General features: G+C 36.5%; 1 protein-coding gene across 2 annotated transcripts in view; it reads left to right on the top strand.

Moving 5' to 3' along the window:
• TOX (thymocyte selection associated high mobility group box) overlaps nt 1-13,566 on the top strand; it is a 308,791-nt gene that overhangs the window by 226,094 nt on the left and 69,131 nt on the right. The window lies entirely within an intron of this gene.

Raw genomic sequence — 13,566 nt, 5'->3', positions numbered from 1 at the left:
GGACAGGTCACTCAGGAAATATCTGGTCACTGCCCTTAAACAGATTGTAGAGGGGAAATATCCAAAATTCACTGTACCTCTGGCAGCTAGACAGCTAAATATAGTATCGTCCACGAGAAAAGACCAAAGGTAGTCAGGTATTCTGCCAGCACTCTGGCATAACAGATACAGTACAAGTTTGGTACCTTCTTTTTGAACAGTTCCATCAAATGCGAGTCCAGTGAGCACTTGGAGAATGACAGAAATCCAGTGCTAGTTTTTTAAGTCTCACGTTGATCCGTGCATGTGACATTGTGGTATACAGAGAACTTTCTACATAAAATTAAAATTTCTAGGTTGTAGTAAGAAAGATCAGAACACAGTAGTTACTTGGTTAGAAAAAGCAGCTAAGCCTGTCAGTGCCCTGTCATTGAGGATAAGACCAACACTCTGTCGTAGTGTTTGCATCCAGGATTGCAATCCTGCTCAGTTTTTGTAATATGAACAACAGCCATGAAAACTTTGTCTATGAATATTTTCTCTTTATACCTCTTTAAAATCGTGCAAGAAGTTAAAGAGACTTATGAGGCAATCTGAAAGAACGTTCTTTATGAATTTTTACAAAATTTTTCATAATCTTTTATAGCATCATTAGGTCATGATTAAGCAGCAAGATTTTAAGTAGACTATCTTTATTCAGCCTTTCCAGAGCATTAAACTTCGTGTATATAGAAACAACTCTCTTCACACACATGCAGATTTAATCCATTTATATGCTATTTGAATGAATGTTAGCAGTTGCATTAATAAACACAACTGGCATAAATGAGTTTGGGAACTAATATACCTGATTCTTGTTTAGCTTATAGCTCAACTACTGGGAGTAAAACTGGGTCAGCTTTTTTAAATAAAGTTTTTATTGGAAAAAAGATTTAGAATTACAAAATTATTATGGAGATAGTTCCATGAGTTCCTACATACCTCAGACCTCGTTTCTCTATCATTAACACCTTCCATCAGTGTGGAACAACTGTCATAGTTAATGTACAAATATTGATACATTGTTCTCATCTGAAGTCCATACTTATTTAGATACCCTCAGTATCTAAATGAGGGCAATGTCCATTACCAAAATGGTAATGTCCATTTTCCATAATTTCCATTTTCTGTTTCAAGATACTATCAAACTATCCTATATCTTTAGGCTCCTCTTGAGGTGTGTCAGCTTTTCAGACTTTTCTTGTTTTTGATAACCTTGGCTATTTTAAGAAGCGCTGTCAGGTATTTCGTATTTCCCTTGATCAAGATTGGTCTGATGTTAACTATGATTAGATTGGAGTAATGTAGTTTTAGGATGAAAACCACAAAGTGCCATTCTCATCATACCATATCAAGGGTCCATATTATCAACACGATTTCTCACTGTTGATGTTAAGCTTGATTGCTGGTCTGAAGTAGTGTTTCTGCTTTGTAGTGTGTTAGGTTTCTACATTGTAAAATTACTTTCTTGTTCTCCCTTTCCATCTCATACTCTTTGGAAGAAAGCAATGGACAAGCCTGCTGCCCAGTCTTAATTTCTCATAACATTTTTTGGAATAAAGGAAACAGGGCTTCTTGGAGAAAGAGTGGTTCTAGGACAGGAACAGAAATTATACAAGAGGAGACTGGAGTATACTGCAGTATCAAAAATTAAGCAGTTCAACATGCCAAAGAAAAGCCAATACATTTAAGGAGTGGGGAGTTATAGTCCCCATCCTTGAAGGTGAGGAGTATCTACATAAATTATTTGAAATTATTCTGCATTTGAGACTTACTTGTTCTCTCCCATTGATTTATATACTTGTCTGTTCATAGAATCATTTACCTTTTTTAGTATGGGCTCACGGGTGTTTATTTTTAATCTTTGAGTTATAATCTAATATTATTTCATTTATCTGTCTATCTCAAATTATTCCAGCTTTGTTGATGAAGGAGCTTTTTCAGTTGACTTCTTATATATCTCTGGCACTCACCCATTACTCTGTGTAGGAGGTGTGGAGAGGACGGGGATATGGGTTTTTTTTTTTTTCTGGTAGTTTGAATGCTTTAATTTCTGTTACTACAATGTATTCCGGACTCCTCTTGTAAATTTCTGTTCCTATCCATTCTCCAAGAAGCCCTGTTTCCTTTTTTCATAGAATATTATCAGAAATAAGATCTAAGCACCAGGTTTGCCCATTGTTACTGGGGTTTCATTGCTCCTAGGACCGGCTCACCTGGCAGAGTAGGGGAATATATGTATGAATGCTAACTTGTGTATATACATATACCTGTAAAGACTCTGTGTGCAATCTTCTGTATCTATTTTAGGCTGAACATGAATTCATACTATGTCCTCAAGTCTAATCCACTGTCAACTAACCTTTGGCCCTTATTTATCTGTAGCCTCTCACATCAACAGTGAGAAACCTGACTACTACCATCCATTATCCATTTACTTCATTGTTTATTCTAGGAAACCTGTATCATGGTATCAAAATTGTTAACCCCCATTCCTGTGGGGAACAACTTTATGGAGCAGGATATGGTGCTTATACATAGCTCCTCTACCTTTAGCCTTGTAGACTCTACAAAGTCACAAAGGTCAGTAACTTATTACCCATCTCTTTTAATGAGACTGTTTCATACATTTTCAATACATTAAGATTCTTTTGTCATGTTCTGCATTTCACCTTGAGATTCCCCAACCTCCTATATAGTTTTTAAGTTTGAAGCATGATTTACTTCTTGTACAATAATGTTCTGTGGGTTTTGACAGATTCTTAATGTCTATTCATTGTATCATACAGAATAGTTTCACTACTCTGAAAAATTTTTCTTTGTTTTACTGATTTAACCACCTCTCCCTTCTGAATACCTGACAGTCAAAGTTTATTACCTCTCTAAGCAGTGCCTTTTCAGAATGTCAGGTAGTTGGATTTGTCTATACTTGTAGCTTTTCCTGACTGGCTTCTTTTGCTTAGCAATATGCATCTAAGATTCATTCATGTCTTTCCATGGCTTGATAGCTCATTTCTTTTTATCACTGAATAATATTTCATTGTATGGATGTACTTGAATTTATTTCTCCATTCACATATTGAAGGACTTTTGGGCAATTCTGAATAAATCTGCTACAAACACCAGTATGCAGATTCTTAGGTAGACATAAATTTTCACATCAGTTGGGTAAATACCTAGGAATGTGATCACTAAATTGTATGGTAAGACTAGGTTTAATTTTGTAAGAAACTGTCAAATTGTCTCCCAAGTAGCTGTACCATTTTACATTCCCATCTGTGTTGAATGAAGGATCTTGTACCTTTTTTTTTCTTTTTTATATGGATGTTCAATTGTTCCAGCGTCATTTGTTGAAAAACTATATTTCTCCATTGAATTGCCTTAGTTCTTTCACCAAAGATCAGTGACTATATTGGTGTGGGTCTATTTCTGAACTCTCTATTCTTTTCCATTGATCTCTGTGTCTATTCTTTTTCCAATACCATGCTGTCTTTATTACTGTAGCTTTAAAGAAAGTCTTGAAATCAGGCAGTGTACATCTTTCCAACTTTGTTCTTCTTCAGTATTATGTTAGCTATTCCAGGTTTTTAGCCTTTTCATATAAACTCCAGAACCAGTTTGTTGAAAACTATGAAATAGCTTGCTGAGATTTGATTGGGATTGTGTTGAATCTATAGATCAAGTTGAAAAGAACCACCATTTTAACAACATTGAGTCTTCCAATCCATGAACACAGAATGTCTCTCCATTTATTTAGATCTTCTTTGATTTTTTTAATATGTTTCATAGTTTTCTGTTTACAGGGCCTGTACATGTTTTGTTACTTTTATGCCTAAGCATTTCATTTTTGGAATACTATTGTAAATGGTGTTTTTTTTATTTCAAATTCCAATTTTTTACTGTTGGTAAATAGGAAAGCATTATATCCTGAATACTTAGTCTACTTGCTTATTATTTCCAAGAGATGTTTGTTGTTGTAATTGATTCTTTAGCACTCTCTCCATAGACAACATGTTACTTGCAAATTGAGACAGTTTTACTTCTTGCTCTCCAAGCTGTTTTATTTTTCTTACTATCTTACAGCATTAATCATGACTTCTAGTACAGTGTGGAATAGGAGTGGTAAGAGGAGACTTCCTTACCTTTTTTCAGTTCTTAGGGGAAAACATCCAGTTTCCTACTAGGTATGATGTCAGCTGTAAGATTTTTGTACATATTTTAAATGAAGTTGAGGAAGTTTCTTCCTGTTCCTAGTTTGCTAAGAGTTTTATCATGAATGGGTTTAGATTTTTCTGCACCTATTGATATGATCATGTGATTTTTGTTCTTCAGTGTGTTGATGTATTGCATTACACTGATAGATTTTCTAATGTTGAACTAGCCTTATACACCTAGGATAAATTCTTCTTGTTTGCAGTGTATAATTCTTTTTATGCATTATTAGATTCAACTTATGAATAGCTTATTGATAATATTTATATTTATGTTCATGGGAGTTATTATTCTGGAATGTCTTTGCAGTATTTTTATCTGGTTTTTGTATTAGTTATTTTGGCCTCCTAGCATGAGTTAGGCAGTGTTTCCTCTGCCTCTAATTTCTGGAGGTATTATGGAGAATTGGTATGACTTCTTCCTTAAGTGTTTGGTAGAAACCATCTGGGCCTGGTGACTTCTTTTTACAAGGTTGTTAATTATTGGATAATTTATTTAATAGATACAGTATTATTTGGGTTATCTATTTCTCTTTGTAGGGGTTTTGGTAGTTTTTTAATTTTAAGGAATTATTCCATTTCATCAAAAGTGTCAAATTTGTGGACATAGAATTTTTTATGTTATTCCTTATTATCCTTATTGTGTGCTTAAGATCAGTAGTGATGACTCCTCTTTCATTTCTAATATTGATAATTTTTGTCCTCACTTTTTTGTTGGTTAACCTGTCTCAGTTCAGTTCAGTCACTTAGTCGTGTCCGACTCTTTGCGACCCCATGGACTGCAGCACTCTAGGCCTCCCTGTCCATCACCAACTCCCGAAGTTCACCCAAACCCATGTCCATTCAGTCAGTGATGCCATCCAACTATCTCATCCTCTGTTGTCCCCTTCTCCTTCTGTCCTCAATCTTTCCCAGCATCAGGGTCTTTTCCAGTGAGTCAGCTCTTCCCATCAGGTGGCCAAAGTATTGGAGTTTCAGCTTCAGCATCAGTCCTTCCAGTGAATATTCAGGACTGATCTCCTTTAGGATGGACTGGTGGATCTCCTTGCAGTCCAAGGGACTATCAAAAGTCTTCCCAACACAACAGTTCAAAAGCATCAATTCTTCGGCACTCAGCTTTCCTTATAGTCCAACTCTCACATCCATACATGACCACTGGAAAAACCATAGCCTTGACTAGACAGACCTTTGTTGGCAAAGTAATGCCTCTGCTTTTCAATATACTGTCTAGGTTGGTCATAACTTTCCTTTTAAGGAGGAAGCGTCTTTTAATTTCATGGCAGCAATCACCATCTGCAGTGATTTTAGAGCCCAGAAAAATAAAGTCAGCCACTGTTTCCACAGTTCCCCCATCTATTTGCCATGAAGTGATGGGACCAGATGCCATGATCTTAGTTTTCTGAATGTTGAGCTTTAAGCCAACTTTTTCACTCTCCTCTTTCACTTTCATCAAGAGGCCCTTTAGTTCTTCTTCACTTTCTGCCATAAGGTAGTGTCATCTGCATATCTGAGGTTATTGATATTTTTCCCAGCAATCTTGATTCCAGCCTGTGCTTCCTCCAGCCCAGCGTTTCTCATGATGTACTCTGCATATAAGTTAAATAAGCAGGATGACAATATACAGCCTTGACATACTCCTTTTCCTATTTGGAGCCAGTCTGTTGTTCCATGTCCAGTTCTAACTGTTGCTTCCTGACCTGCATACAGGTTTCTCAAGAGGCAGGTCAGGTGGTCTGGTATTCCCATATCTTTCAGAATTTTCCACAGTTTATTGTGATCCACACAGTCAAAAGCTTTGGCATAGCCAATAAAGCAGAAATAGATGTTTTTCTGGAACTCTCTTGCTTTTTCCATGATCCAGCAGATGTTGGCAATTTGATCTCTGGTTCCTCTGCCTTTTCTAAAAGCAGCTTGAACATCTGGAAGTTCACGGTTCACGTATTGCTGAAGCCTAGCTTGGAGAATTTTGAGCATTACTTTACTAGCATGTGAGATGAGTGCAATTGTGTGGTAGTTTGAACATTCTTTGGCATTGCCTTTCTTTGGGATTGGAATGAAAACTGACCTTTTTCAGTCCTGTGGCCACTGCTGAGTTTTCCAAATTTGCTGCCATATTGAGTGCAGCACTTTCATAGCATCATCTTTCAGAATTTGAAACAGCTCAACTGGAATTCCATCACCCCACTAGCTTTGTTCGTAGTGATGCTAGTTCCTAAGGCCCATTTGATTTCATATTCCAGGATGTCTGACTCTAGGTGAGTGATCACACCATCGTGATTATCTTGGTCGTGAAGATCTTTTTTGTACAGTTCTTCTGTGCATTCTTGCCACCTCTTCTTAATATCTTCTGCTTGTGTTAGGTCCCTACCATTTCTGTCCTTTATTAAGCCCATCTTTGCATGAAATCTTAATGATTTCTGAAAGAACCAGATTTTGGCTTTGTTAGCTTTTTTCTTATTGTTTTTCTGTTGGCAATTTCATTTATTTCTCTCTAATTTTTATTTTTTCTTCTACGAGGTTTAGAATTAACTTGTGTTTCCTTCTCTAGTTTCCTAAAAGAAAAGCTTATGTTTTTTAAGCTTTTTTATTTTTACATCTTTCTTCTTTTCTAATATGTGCCTTTAGTGATATAAATTTCCCTCTAAGCACTGCTTTAGATAATAGCCCAGGACCTGCCAGTAATAATGTTGTTATTAGTCCACCCACAGAAAAGCCAGATCAGAGTGCCCCATTGTCAGTTGGCCAATCTATACCATAAACTCCCAGCATGAAAATAAGCAAAGAGATCTACAAAGGATAGACAAAACTTGGGAGAGCTGGGAGCTTTACCAACGGGTTCTACTATTCAGTTTTCTGCTGCATGATTTTCCCTGAGCCCCATTCTTCAGGGGACCCTAGTCTTGTACTGACAAAGGGCAATAAACAAGGCAGGCAAAGAACCCTGCCTTCATAATTCAGAGTCTGACTTTGTCACAGATCTCTGTGACAACCTAGAGGGGTGGGATGGGGTGAAAGGTGGGAGAGAGGTTCAAGAAGGAGGGAACATACATATACCTATGACTGACTCATGTTGATATATGGCAGAAGCCAACACAATATTGTGAAGCAGTTGTTCTCTAATTAAAAATAAATACTTTTTAAAAATTTTTTTAAAGTAAAAAGAATTTAGAGTCTGGTCAGCGGAGTCTGTTACCAACACACCAGTTAGAGCCCTGCCACTCAAATGTGGCTTTGTGTACCGGCCACAGTGGCACCACCTGAGACCTTGTCAAGAACTCTGAGTCAGGCCCCTCCTAAAACTCCCTGGGTCAGAATCATATTTCAGAAGGATCCACAGGGGATCCATGTGCATGTCACAGTTTTCAGCATCCTGCCCTAGCTAACTGTAGATGGTGGTGGGACAGGAAGGATGCAGGTACTGTGGTAGGCCTGTCAAGGCGAGCCCCTGAGGTGGCTGCCCTCGAGAGACTGTAGGGTAGAGCTTTATGCATCTTGACCACCCGCCGCCTTTTTCTTTCCCCCACCCCACCCAATCTGTGCCATACCTGAGTGCATGCCACACACAGTGAGCATCCAGTGGACATTTTGGGGAGGAACAAGGCAAGGAACATAAGACCCCCAGAAGCTATCTGCCTGTTTCATTAAAAAAAAAGAACATGAAGGGACCTCCCTGGTGGTCCAGTAGTTAAGACTCCATGCTTCTACTGCAGGGTGGCACCGATCTGATCCCTGGTCTGGGAGCTAAGATCCTGCATGCTGTGTGGCACAGCCAAAAAAAAAAAAAGAAAAGAACATGAAAATATAAATATTTCTAGTCTTCAACTAGAATACCCCTGGCATGTGAAAGAGGAAATGAAATGTAATGCACCTTTTAAAGGGTTCTGACTTCTGTCTTTTCTAAGAGCATTTTTTTCTTCAGAAAATAAATTGCAACTAGAAATTTCTATTAGCTTTTATGAATGTAGATGCAGAGAAATGATCTGATGGTTTTAAATTTAAAAACTGCTGGCTAGATATTCTTTCTTGTTCCCTTATAATAGGCTCTAAACTTTAATGGTGTAAGTTTTTCTCTTTCCCTTTGGTTGATCAATGTAGTTGAGATTTTTCCCATTTATTGGATTGTCATCTTGTGGTCATATAATTATGCTAGAGATATTAAATATGTTTTAGACACAAAATTGTAAATATAATACACAGGAAACATGAGCTTATTTCCATATCATTAAACTACATTTTACCCAGGAGCAAAGTGCATTTTTCATAACTTGCAAAAATTATCTTGCCTTGCAGCAGCACCACATATTTAACATTCTTTTAAAAGCCACTTGATTTGACATTGATATTTGGATTATTTTATTATCTGGGAATAAGGGAACAGCAGAATTGCAAGTATCAATATATAACTGACCAATTAGTAAGATTCGACTACTATTCTAAGTGGCCATTCTGCCAATTAACATTTATTCTGGGTACAGGTTATAATTTTGGAGAACTGTTCAAGTGTAGATTCTCCACGGCATTGCTTAAGCATAGAAAGCATAAAAGTTGCTTATGTCTCCAAAAGTAAATTCTAAAACAGCAGTTGTCCTTATCAGTTACTTTTTTGCAATTAAATTTTCATAACAAAGAATGCTCCTGGTTTTATTCTGGTAGCATTGAGACGTTTGGGGTTTATCAGCTTAGTAATAATGCAAATTTAAAAATAATTTATCCTTTCCAGTGTCCACAACTGTGTTCTTGTTGGGCTTTCCTTTTGAACCAATGCTTGAAGAAATGTCAGTATCCTGACATTTATACCTATATACCTTCTCATATAGCAGTCTCAGTATGTACTAGATACAAGTAAACTCTTTTACAATAAGGATTCCTATTGTTTGAATAGTTCTGTTAACATATGGGCTTAGCCTAAACATGGGTTTTCAGGCTTTATCTAAGGTGATAGTAGTTCTTTTTTAGTGTTAAAATACGTCAATGCTATTACTAAAATTTAGAGAGGGGAGTAATAAAATAATAAAGTGAGTATAACTTCTAATTTTAAAAAGAAAGTTCCCCTGGCAGATTTCTATTAAGGTGAGTCCTCTCAAGCAAACTTTTCAGCTCACTAATACTGTATTTTACTTATCTTTTTGTTGCATAGCACTTTAAGGATCAGAAAAGCATTCACTGGGAAGGTTGTATCCACAGATCAGCAAAATATTAGTTCACATTCCAAAGCCACAGAATTGCAAAGTGTTTATTGAGAGGAAGGTCCATGCTCTTGAAACCCTTTAAGAGTCATGATAAAAAGAATGTGGATTATATTTCATTTAGAATTAGTTGTTAAACTGGGGGAGAAAAGTGGGCAAGGGCAGCTAGAACAGTTTTTAATAAGAATTAAACAAAAAACCATGACACTAAATTAAATTAAAATTACATTCATAGAGACACCCCCTTTCCTGGGAATTTTTAGACCTTTTACCAAAATTATGTTACCTAGATTAGGAACATGACTATTCAGAGATGCTGCTAATGTAAGTGAATTCTTATTCTAAGATAGCCTCCCTGTCAGGGCAGGGGCCACGTCAGAATCGTCATCAACACATGTGTTTGTCACCCTCCTATGGATGAACCCTTTGCAGACCACTTTTACATTGGGTCCCCTTTTACTGTGCTTTAGAGTCAGCAGCTCCCCAGTGTCCCAGCCATCCACCACTTCTTCCAGGACAGCAGGTGGAAGAGACCACTTAATGATTAATCAGGTGGAAAAGTTATCTTCATCAAAAATTGAATGTAATGTGTAGAAAGCACTTCTTTTCTGTTCAGAGTTCCTGATACCAGCTCTCATAAACCCATCAAACATCCATTTAGCTAACGTTTGCTATTAAAGAGAAAGGAAATTTATTTTTTTTAAGCAGATGATGTCTACTCAGTGCTCTTTCCCCACAAAGAATCTGTTTTATACTTCCTGTACTTTCTGTTTTTGTCTTGAGAGATCTTTAGCTTTCATATCACTTATCCATGAGCCCAGCCTAGACCCACAGCAAGATCTGTGCACTTATCTCCATTCAAAGTGTTCTGCCTCTTTCTTCCTTCTGGGTAATGTACTTCACTCACAAGTGAATGGCGCTGATTGACAGGTGGGGCAATATAAAGAAAGGTTTTGATCAACTTGTTCTGTGAAAGCATAATTTATGTGGCAGCATTTTTAGTTAATGAAATGAATGTTATAAAGATCCAGATGAAAATGACTGGTGTTCATGTGCCCATAAATACTTTTTAGAACCCAGTGAAAAATCCCAAGTTATTTCTCCAATGTTAGGTCCATATTTTGGGGTCAGTTAAAGCAAACGAATAAGACAGAGGAGCCTGGTGTGCTGTAGTCCGTGGGCTCACAAGGAGTCAGACACAACTTACCAACTGAACAACAACCAAACAGTCTCTCAACTTATGTAACATCAAACGTTAATGTGTTTTATAGACTTCTTTCGGTTAGCACAACTTGATACTTCAAAATATATTCTGATTCATAGCCTTGAAACTACAAAATGTCTCTGGCATCCCAAGATTCAGAAGATAAAGCATTTGAAAATCAAATTGCTAATTCCCAAACAGATATCAAACCATTAGAGTGCTTTGTTTTTAAAAAAATATTTTGACTTGATTGTGCATTACATTTTTAAGATTTAAAAATCATCCTTCAGTGGAAAAGCCACATAATTATTTTATTTTTGTTCAGTTTTATCTCACATTATCTTAGACAAATCATTACTTCCCTGAAAATACAGTAGATACAGTGACTCTCCAACAATCAGTTGGTGTGTCTAGTGTCAATAATAGAGCCTCCAGAGGTAATTTCTACTCATTTCCATTTTCCAAATGTCTTCTTATATTGAAAAGCACTCTCGATTCTTAGTTTTGCTCACTGAAGTCTCAGTGCAATGCAGGCAAATTGCCTGTGCGCTTTTTAGAACCATCTGTCAGCCATTAGTTCTTTGCTTGGAAGTCACACTCCTTCCCCTGCAGTTTTGTAGTAGTATGCTTTTAGTTACAGAAATTAATCCCCTCTGACTTGTGTTATAGTGTATCTCCCTGCACTGGGAGCTCTTCAAGCTCAGGGACAGTATATCTATCTTTATTTCTCTGAGGGCCTCTGATTAGTACCTGGCTCAGAGTAAGTACACAGGAAAATATTTTGAACTGAATTTCCTACCCAAGAAATCAGTACATTAAATTCAGTCATTTGCAGTTCTAACTGTATCTTCCCCAGTAAGCTCTTTCAACCATCTTATGTTAAAAGGACACCTGTAAACATCAAATCAGACACAGGGTCCTGCGGGCTTTGCCGTTAGGCAGCCTGAGACCAGTTATGCAGTTCCACCCACTGTATAACTGAAGAATCCTTTCTTTGGGCCTTCAGGGGTCTGACAGTCTCACCTGATTATTGTGAGGGTTAAATAAACCTGTGCTTATCAACTTCTTAGCACTGTGCTTGGTATATAAGGTAGTACCAACAAGTATCAGATATTATTAATAAGAGAACCTAAGACCACAGCTACCAAAGGCTGGCACTGAGCAGTTGGAAAGACTGATGGGTAGACAGTTGCCCACTTGTTGGGTATGCGTGCGTGTGTGCGAGCTCAGTTGTGTCCAACTCTTTGTGACCCCATGGACTGTAGCCCTCTACTTTCCTCTGTGCATGGAATTCTAGAGTGGATTGCCCTTTACTTCTCCAGGGGACCTTCCCAACCAAGAGATCAAACCTGAGTCTCTTACATTTCTTATATCTTCCACGTTAGCCGGCAGATTCTTTACTATTACACCACTTGGGATGTCCTCTTGTTAGGTATAGCCTTCTTGTTCAAATTGGTTATACTAAGTTAGTTTCTCAGAGAAATAAATTTAAACTGTGAAAGGTGTGTTTGCTATTTTTTATAATGGATATGTCAAAAAATTTTATGCCATCATCACACAGGGTTATAATCATGCAGAATTGTGATTTTTTTAACTCTTTTAACCATAATTAGTCTAATTTCACCATATATTTGGTAGATGTTAAACCTGTAAATGATAGATAATTCAAATTCTTAACTTTAGTGCTTTAAAATTAGCCACCATTAAAACCTAATTATTGGTTAAGTGAGTCTATGTTAGCGGACATTGAAAGATTGAAAAACTTGAAGATATTTGTCCAAATTAAAATCGGAATATGTAGCTCATATATTTTAAATGAACATGTGTGCTTCTGTAATAATAATTTTATTATCACCAAGCTACAGGATAGAGTTTTAATTATGACCTTTCTATCAGTAGAAGCCATGTATTTGGGATTAAAAACCTACTGCTTTAACTAGTCTAGTTAAAGACTATAGCTTGATACATTCTGGGCTCCAACTTTTATAAAAACCAGAGAATACTTCTAATAACACTTTTCTAATTTCATGGTTCAGTGCACAGTCAGTAAAGATTTAAATAATTCAGAAAGAAAGCCTGTTCTCTCTCTTTATTAGAAGTTTGAGTCATGCAAATTCTTTGACATTAAATAGGTTTTTAACCCTTTTAATAACTTTTTTATAATGAAATTTATTGGCAGTTGTTTTAAAGAAAGGGTTTTTATATTAGCATGAATAGCAGTCAGTAGTTTTATGATTAGAGGCCTTGACCTTATGTGACTCAAAGTGTATAAAAGCATAAATGAGAGAGTAATGTTAATATTAACTAAATTAGGTATACCCAGAAATATAGAGACTGTATATAACTACATTCATCCCATTATCTAACATGCTATAAAATTTTGGCAGACAAATATTTGAATCTTTTAATTGTTTTAAAGGAGCTTAAGGTCACTTACCAAGTCAGACACTTTTAAGAAACTGAAAGACATTGTAATTTTCCTAGACTGATTTTACCAAGTCATTAATATTATACTCAATAGGAAAGGATTTCCAGCCTCTCCTATCTTGGTTTCATGCTATTTTAATGTTTTATAATATATTATTAAAAGGATTATTGGAAGATTTCCATAATAACATACTAATTTTAAAATGCACTTTTTTCAAGTCCCCAATAAGTTGGGGGCATACAAATATTCTGTATAGGGAAACTATCTGGGCCAAGCAGAATACAGGTTTTAATTTTGCCTCTTGAGATGTACTTTTAAGGGAATGTCATGTGTATTTAATGATTTAACAGCCTCTAAATGAACTCAAATATCACTTTTCTGAACTGATATTAAGAAGTCAATATTCCACTTGACATCTCCACTTTTACTAGTGCCCCATTAATATTCCAGTGGAAAGTATGAAATTCAGTTAAATTTTCAGGTCTGAGTATAGTATAAAAAAACCCATTTCAGCGGACT

Source organism: Ovis canadensis, chromosome 9 (genome assembly GCF_042477335.2).
Source record: "Ovis canadensis isolate MfBH-ARS-UI-01 breed Bighorn chromosome 9, ARS-UI_OviCan_v2, whole genome shotgun sequence".
Lineage (NCBI taxonomy): Eukaryota > Metazoa > Chordata > Mammalia > Artiodactyla > Bovidae > Ovis > Ovis canadensis.
Note: the sequence above shows the minus strand (reverse complement) of the source record. Positions and strands in the feature narration are given on the sequence as shown.